The sequence below is a fragment of the Agelaius phoeniceus genome, chromosome 7 (genome assembly GCF_051311805.1).
Source record: "Agelaius phoeniceus isolate bAgePho1 chromosome 7, bAgePho1.hap1, whole genome shotgun sequence".
NCBI lineage: Eukaryota > Metazoa > Chordata > Aves > Passeriformes > Icteridae > Agelaius > Agelaius phoeniceus.
In genome coordinates this window covers 21,787,621-21,795,657 of record NC_135271.1, presented here as the reverse complement: position 1 = coordinate 21,795,657, position 8,037 = coordinate 21,787,621, and positions in this window count along the sequence as shown.

The following is an 8,037-nucleotide window of genomic DNA, read 5'->3' as shown; positions in this document are numbered from 1 at the left end:
CCGCAGCCCGGGCACGGATTGTAGCTGCGGGGCCGGGAGGTGCAGCTGCCCCCAGCTGTCCGGAGGCAGGGCTCAGTGCCGAGGTGCGCATGTGGCAGGGACTGAGGGGAGAAGCAGGTGGAGCACCCCGCCTGCTGCTCCTGAGTCTTTAAGTTGGAGAACTGAGGGGAAAATTTTTTCACTGGTTGTAGTTGGTGGTATTTTTTTACATCTTATTGCCACACTCTATTGTTGTGTCAGGTACAATGACACTGCTCTGCAACACTAACTCTCACATACTGCAATTTATGTAGGACTGATTAGGTTTAAGAAAAATAACTTTTTGAAGCTTCTGCAGCCAGAAACATGTCCTGATTTCTAGTTCACGTAAAGAAACGTTGACTCAACTTTTTTTAACTTTTTGCTTCCCAAATATTTAAAAAAAAATTCATTATTTTTCTGAATAAGTTTTCATATTATATTGGTTTGGTCCTACTATTATATTGTGCATTTTAATTCAAGTTACACAAAGCCATCAGTGCAATTACATTTGATAATACGAAAAAATGATATTAATAAGGCATTGATACTTATTTTTCTGCTGATATTGAAACAATTTAGTCAGTATGCAAGGAATACCAGACTATCAAGTTATTGCTAGATATTTTCTATGGCAAGAAAGTGCACAAGTGAGGGACGTACTCTGGAGAGCTTTCTTTGCACCGAGGGACTCTATAAATCTAAATGGCCTTGCGGACCATAAGAATTTGGCACAAGACCAGCATCTTCAATAGAACCTTTTTACTCCTAGCTATTCCTCCTATCCAACAGAGCTGGAAGATAAAGACCATATTTCCATCAAGTGATTATCAAATAATAGATATTTTCAGAGGCCCCACAGGCTCCAGTCCTAGTGATAGAGACTGATCCTTGAGGTCCCAGTTGCTACTGGAGAACTTCTATCCTGGGTTCTTTGCTGCACTTGTTTACAAACAAATCACAAGCTTGATGATTTGTTTTAACACACATTTAAACACACATTTTAACCAGTTAAGCTTTCTTCATTTTAACAGCCATCAGGCTGCTTCAATCTAATTGCTGAAGTCTGTTTGTAGAATTATTTGCAATTCTAATCCTAGCATTGCTTGCAGCTTGGAGAAGCTGTGCACTGATAAACTGGTTTGATCCCTGTGAAACAGAAGTTAATCCTGTGTAGAGTAATGGAGTGAGAATTTTTCCTACAAATCTTACAAACTGACCTATAAAATTTCATCTTTACATAGGATAACTCCCTGAGCAGCTTCCTATTGAAATACCAACACCTTTACAACATCAAGGAGATTATACCCTTGTCCTCACTGTTCCGTCTTTTCTGAGGCTCCTGTCAGCATCTGTAAAGCCAGTGCAGAGGGATTACATGGAATGGTGTTCCTGTTCTGTCTACAGGCTCGTAGTGGAATTGGGCCTTCATGAAACGAGTCCTTTGTGGAATTTAATCACATCTAATTTGGCTTGATCAATTTCTACAAGTCTTTCACAGCAGGACATTTACAGAGATATCTTGGTGGCACCTCTAGTCATTTTGACTCCGAGACAAATGAACTTCAATGACTTTACTGAGCGAACTCTGTAACTTTTTTCAAAGCACAACTCTCACCACTTTGACTTCTCATTGTGCTGTAAGTTGAAAGAGTGCATTGAAACACTATGCAAGCCATAGCACCTCCTGAGTTGTTTCACAAATTGCATGGTCAGCAGCTCCAAGATCCCACTTTGTGCATAATTAACATCAGTAGAGGTTAATTACAGCTACCCATACAGCAATCAAGCAGAGGGTAAAACTGAGTGGTTTAATTATTAATAAAATTATGTTATAGAGTCAGCATGATAATCACCATGTAATAGAGGTTATATCTTTCTAAAAACACATTCTGAAATTTCTCCTATTCTGCAAGATTTTTGCAGGGAATTTTATAAAAGCTGTTGTACAATCAGGTAGATAGGCTGTAAATACTCTAACCACTAATAGGAACACAAGCAGCTGCACAAATAATGCAACAGAAGAACAGGTCAATGATGAACCTTTATCATCTGAAAAGAAAATTCATCTAAATTTGGTTGTGATGATGCAGGGGTTTTCACTTGACAATTACTGATCTCCAAAGTGCAGTTGCAGTGCTTTCTCTGTTAACCCCCTTCTTCCCACATTCTTCAGCCCAAGCTACAAGACTTTCAAGATTTTACTGTTTTTTACCTGTCCCAAAACTTGGCTCTAAATTTTCCAATGGAGAAAAATAGATTGAGTTGTGTTCCTTTTTAAATGCTCTTGAAACCCTCTGTACATGGAGCAGGTAAATGTTACTGTGGTAAGCCATTAGAGTATCTTCAAAATTAATTTAATACTTTATCTCTTCACAAAGAATGAAAAAAAGAACAAGTTTGAGAAAAATGAGAGGAAGGAATCTGTCTTGCAAGTCCTTGAAAGCTGATAAGACTAGATTAGCTTCCTAGTGCATGTAATTTTTACATGGTTTTAATTGTCATCTGGAATTTCCAGTCAGTCCATAAAATTAGCTGGCTCATCTAGATACAGGCATTCAAGGTGCTATGGCCCAGGGATTTATCACCAAATGGAGTAATTCTGTACTGCTGTTTAAAGATTTCTCACACTAAAAAGGTGAAGTTATTACTGTGCTGCAAGATCCTTCCTATGGCCCTTCCAATTTGCTGTTGTATCTGTCTTGTCACTAACGTCAAACGCTACATTTTGTGCATGCTACTGGATATAGAAAAAATGAGCTTGAAATTCTCAGAGAAAAAGGAGATAACCCTTCAGATGTGCTCAATCAGATAACCTACTCAAACATTTACATGTACCCCTTGAATTTTGGCTTCTGAAGCAATTGAACCAGAGAACAAAAAACTTCAGAAATAGCTTTGTGAAATACTCAAACAGATTTCTCTGCAGCATACTGAAGTGGAAGCACAAAATAGGAACATTCAGTCCATATTTACATAGGTTTTCTTAAACAGTACATAGTTTACACATCTAAAAGCAGGATATGATGGCTCCATGGCTGCTGGAAGGTGTGTGCAGTGCCCTTGTATTGACCACACATGGTAAAACTTCACAGAAATGACCACATGGGGGAAGGCTCTTAAAGAAGTGACTCATAGAAATCCTAAGGAAACACTATTGATTGATTTGGCTCAGTCCAATAGACTACTACATATATATATATATATATATATATATATATATATATATATATATATAAATTTCTAGCAGGAAAATTTTTCTGAGAGTGCAGAATTTACTTTGCTGGCATGCTTCTGCTTATTTCAGTATTTTTAAAGTGATGGTTAGTGGCATATTTGAGAAATACTCCCTCCCTCACCTGGACTGATTTCTAAGCTTAGTGAATGTATTTATAGAAAAAGAACTTAGCTTTTTTCTTCCCTTTATAAAGGCCAGTAGCTGCCTTGAGTATGAATGAGCAGGTCCAATGTAGGTACTGCCAGGAGAACAGGGAGAGCTGCTGCCTCCAGCTTTATGGCTACCTGTTGCTCATGGAAAAAGGTCTGCATTTATCCTCCCATACAGTCACTATATCATAGAATTAAAAGGAATTATACTTGCATGAAAAAGTAGATTTATTCCACAGAATTCAGAATTTAAGATGTAATTAACTGAGAAAATTACCACATAGTATAGGGCGCCGAAGCAACTTACAAAACTCTTAAAATTGCTTAGAAAATTTCTAGCACAAACAAAGCATACTCCTAAGTTCCTTTTTGTGCCATCAAGATAAAGGAGGATGTGATTTACAATATTCCATTTGTTATTTTGGTTTCTGTATTTTACTTACTAGTTGTATCTAATTCAGATGACAGATCTGCTTCTCTGTCTTACTGCTTGTTATGTTCTTTCCTTGGAAAAGACGGAGAAACCTTACTTCAAAGGATAACTTTCCACTGTGAGTAATGCTTTTTGCTGCCACTTTCCAATTTAATTATCACTTACTAATAAAAAAGTAAACCAGTAAAAAGTAAAACAACAAAACAGTAAAAACCTGTACTCCAGAGAAAGTTTTTACAGCAAAAGACAAGAGAAGTAACAGAGCTATATTACATTTGCTGCCCCCCTTTAATATTGCTTCTGGCTAAGTGGAAGGAATCTGGATAACAAGGTAAACTGAGGCAACCTGAAATCTTAAAGCAAATAAGGGAACATGGGTGCAAATAATTTCTAATAGAAATCAAGAATGAACTGAAGCGACGATTCTTTTTGCAAAGATGTGGAGATCTATGTGCACTTTTAAAATGAAGAAAAATAGTTTGTCAAATTGTCTTCAAAAACACTTTAACTCTGACTTCCCATTTGTTGCCTGAGGTTTTCAAGCATGGAAAAGAACATGTTGTGGGTTTAGGCTTGGATAGTTCCAGCCCTTTCACAATTGGTCTTAAAGGCAAGGTTGGCTTAGATATCTGCTTGGCTTAGGGCCCTAATGAGTTAATTAAGCAATTCATGGTGGCTGCACTTCAGAAAAGGACAAAAGCAGGCATTAAACCTTAGCTCATTTTAAATGCTCTAAGTAAATTAAGGTCAAGTGCAGTAGTTAAAATCTTCAGTGAAGAACCACAGGGAACACAAGGTCAATGAGTTCCCTGGCTGTGCTCACATTTCCTTGAGGGTCACCCCGAGCTGTGCAGCCCAGGGCTCGGAGAGGCAGCTCCTGCCAAGGCCCTGCAGCTGGGGGCGAGCTGGCCAGAACAGCCCAAAGCCATTGCTCAGGTACATGGTGCTGCCCAGGGATGCAGGCATTTAGGTGGGGAAGAGGCAGAGCATGGAGCGTGACACTCCCCAGGGCGCTGGAGGCACGTTCACCAGAGCAGATTTATAATAAGCCAGGTGGACACATGATATAGAGAACATGGCATGGAATTCATGCTCAGCTCTTAGCAGTTCATAGCTTACCTAATTTTGGGGCAAGCAAACAGCTATCACTTAATTTTAGCATCTCTAGCAACTGATATTTATGAATTTCTCTCCTCCACCTCCCCATCCATGCACCTTTTATTGTTTTCTAGTATGTATTTTTTATGATATTTTATTTTAAAAAGTAGTTTTCTCTTACCAAACACACAGACAGAACGCAAACCCTATGGGCAAAGTGGTAATAAAATTAAAATGAATCCAAATAGAACTTAATTCCCTGAAATCAGTTTTGTTCCACTGCATTTAGCAGTCTGAAATAAAAGAAAGCATGGTTTATAATTAAAAAGGAGATCTAATGGAAATTGAAAAACAACCTCAATTTCCATCAAAAGGGAGGAAAACCAGTTTCAGATATGAAAATTTGTCTTCTATTTGTATCATTAAACAGCAAATACTTAATAGGATGTATTGTGGAATGATCAAAGTTATTTGGGACACAAGTAAGGCATAAAAGTCTTACATGACTTGCCATGAAGAATATAACCTGCTTTTCTGTGCTTATCAGGATGTAGCTGTCTAAATGAGCAATACTTTAAAACACTGTGATGGACCATGGCATTTGGAAGAAAAGTGAGCCTACACAACTAAAAACTTCGGGAGTTTTACAAGAAAGAGTGTTTGGAGACCAAAAGGCATTTCTAGGATTGCAGGATGCAGCCAGGATGCAAAGCTGGAGGTCAGGAAATGCCACAGATTATAAATATGTGAACTGACAGGAAAGTCCCAGAAATGGACACGAGCTATTTTAGCACTCGAGCTGTTTGGGATTCCTCAAGAACTCCTTCTACCCGTGTTTCAGGGACTCTGCCAAAAAGCTTTTCCTTCTTCTTTCTCCTAGGGGCCCCAGCCTTGGTGCATGCTCTGAATAGATGTATTGGATACAACCAACCAACAAATCTCCAGGCAATAGGATGGGGTGCAAGGGGAGCAGGGTGGCCAGAAAGAGATGAGATTTCAGGAAAGAAAAGGAGAAAGCTATACGGAAAAAAACTCTGTCAAAACATAGCATGTGTTTTCACCAGGGCTGCAGAAACACATGGATTTTCTCATGGCACAGTGACAAGATCCCATCCAGAGAGAGTGGAGCATCTCAGCGCTCAGAGAAAAAATTCTGTGAGGAGGACTGAAATGGTTCATTTCAGTTTAAACTGTGCTAAACTCTCTTTTCCCATCATAATGACAATACTTGCTGCTTCACCTGTCTTAGACAAACTGGTAAGATTCCCTCCCTGCTAGAAGACTCATATGAGACATCCCATTACTGGAGGCTGGACACTGTAAAACTACCCAAATTTTGTGAACTATAATAATGACCATGACCTTGGACCCTTGAATGGATTCTACATAGCTAATCAAAAATCTTTATTTTTTTCTATGCAAATTTTTCATGGTCGTGCACCACAATTTTGTGTTTTTCTGGTTCTCTTTCCTGTTCAAAAATCCCTGTAAAGAAAACCCCAAAACAAACCAAGCAAAACAACAAACTAGTACTTTACTCCTCTTGAGAGCAGTATTGACCTTTGGGTTTTTACCCAAAACACCATTCCTTTATGCAGTCATGATAGATGAAGAGCTATTAATCTCCAGATGGGATGCAGGACACCTTTTGCAGATGAGCCTGACTCCATGGCAGAAGAAGCCATAAGTTTTAGATAAACTAATATATTCCAGTCACATGGTTTAAAAGCTAACTCTTATGTTTTTTTACTTCTTTTTGTTGACAGCCACAGTGATCTGTTACTGACTTGGCTATGATATTTGATAGCTTCCATTCACAGGGTTCACAAGAAACAAAAATTTTTTGTCTTTAACAACACAAAATGAAAATGTTTATTTCAAGTTTCAGAGCTGCTTCTCTCCCTGCCCCTCTCAAATTTCCTATATGCCCTCCAGAGTAGGAGTAAAGTGACTTATGAACGTCTAATTCCTGCAAATTATGCTTTTAGGATTCAGCAAAAGAAATCTTACAACAAAAATCATGAAACAGCAAGACTATACAGCTCATTTCTGTGCCTTTTCACAGCCCCACAGGAGGTCACTGAGATCACACCCCACAGCTTCAGAATCATCGCCCTTCATTTGCATTTTATCTCATTTTCTTTCCTCTGTCTTGGTGCTTACCATAATTACCTTGCAATGATTTTTTTTGACAACTACTGTGAATACAGGGAATATGGGCAGTACAGTGGCTTTTACAGACCTAAAATCTCAGAGGCTGCCACCATGAAGTATTGTGCAAAATAAGAGAGGAAACCCTCCGGTGTGCAGCAGAGAACCTCAAGCTAGCAGGTGGTTTATCTATCAGCAATTTTTTTTGTTTTACCCCAGGGTTTCTGGATGTGCTCATTTGTCACCACTCATTATTTATAGGCATGCAGTTTGATGCACAGTACAGAATTACAGTTCAGATTTGCCTGCTGGAAAAAGTTAAAGCCTGTGGTCCATGACATCTTCTTGAGGAAACAGCAGAATTAAATCGGTGAAAAGTGATGCAATGTTTTTAATAACATTTAATTGGTAATTGGATGTTCTAGGAGTAAACAACTGTTAAATAACATTGATGAAAGGTCTGTCAAAAGGAGAATACATTGTCTGATAAGCAACTGTGTGGGCAAATATTTCAATTGCTCCAGTCTAGTCAGACATGCTGTGTCTGAGTAATTCCTGAACCTGGTCTTTTAAATTGAGCTGGGCTGGCTTCCAGACAAGAGCAAATCTATCCTCTGGGTTGCACAGCTAAAGACCTCAGTGCAGAGCTGTGATCCTTGTTCCCTATGTCATTTCCCATTCTTTCAATTCCTGACATTTTATGTTACAGCACTGTTTTTGTTGCTGTTGCTTTAATCCCCCAGACATGGCTATATTTAGAAAGCAGTGGAATAACTAAACTACTGTACAGGGCTTTGCTTCTTCATTACAGATTAGGATTTCAGTTCTCCAAAGCTTCATATGTGGGATACATCTTTGCAGGATTTCAGAGTTACTCTTTAAATGCTTGTAGGATTTAGTCACAGATAAACATTAACTGAAATTTTCTTAGTCTGCTGGCAAGATTAAAT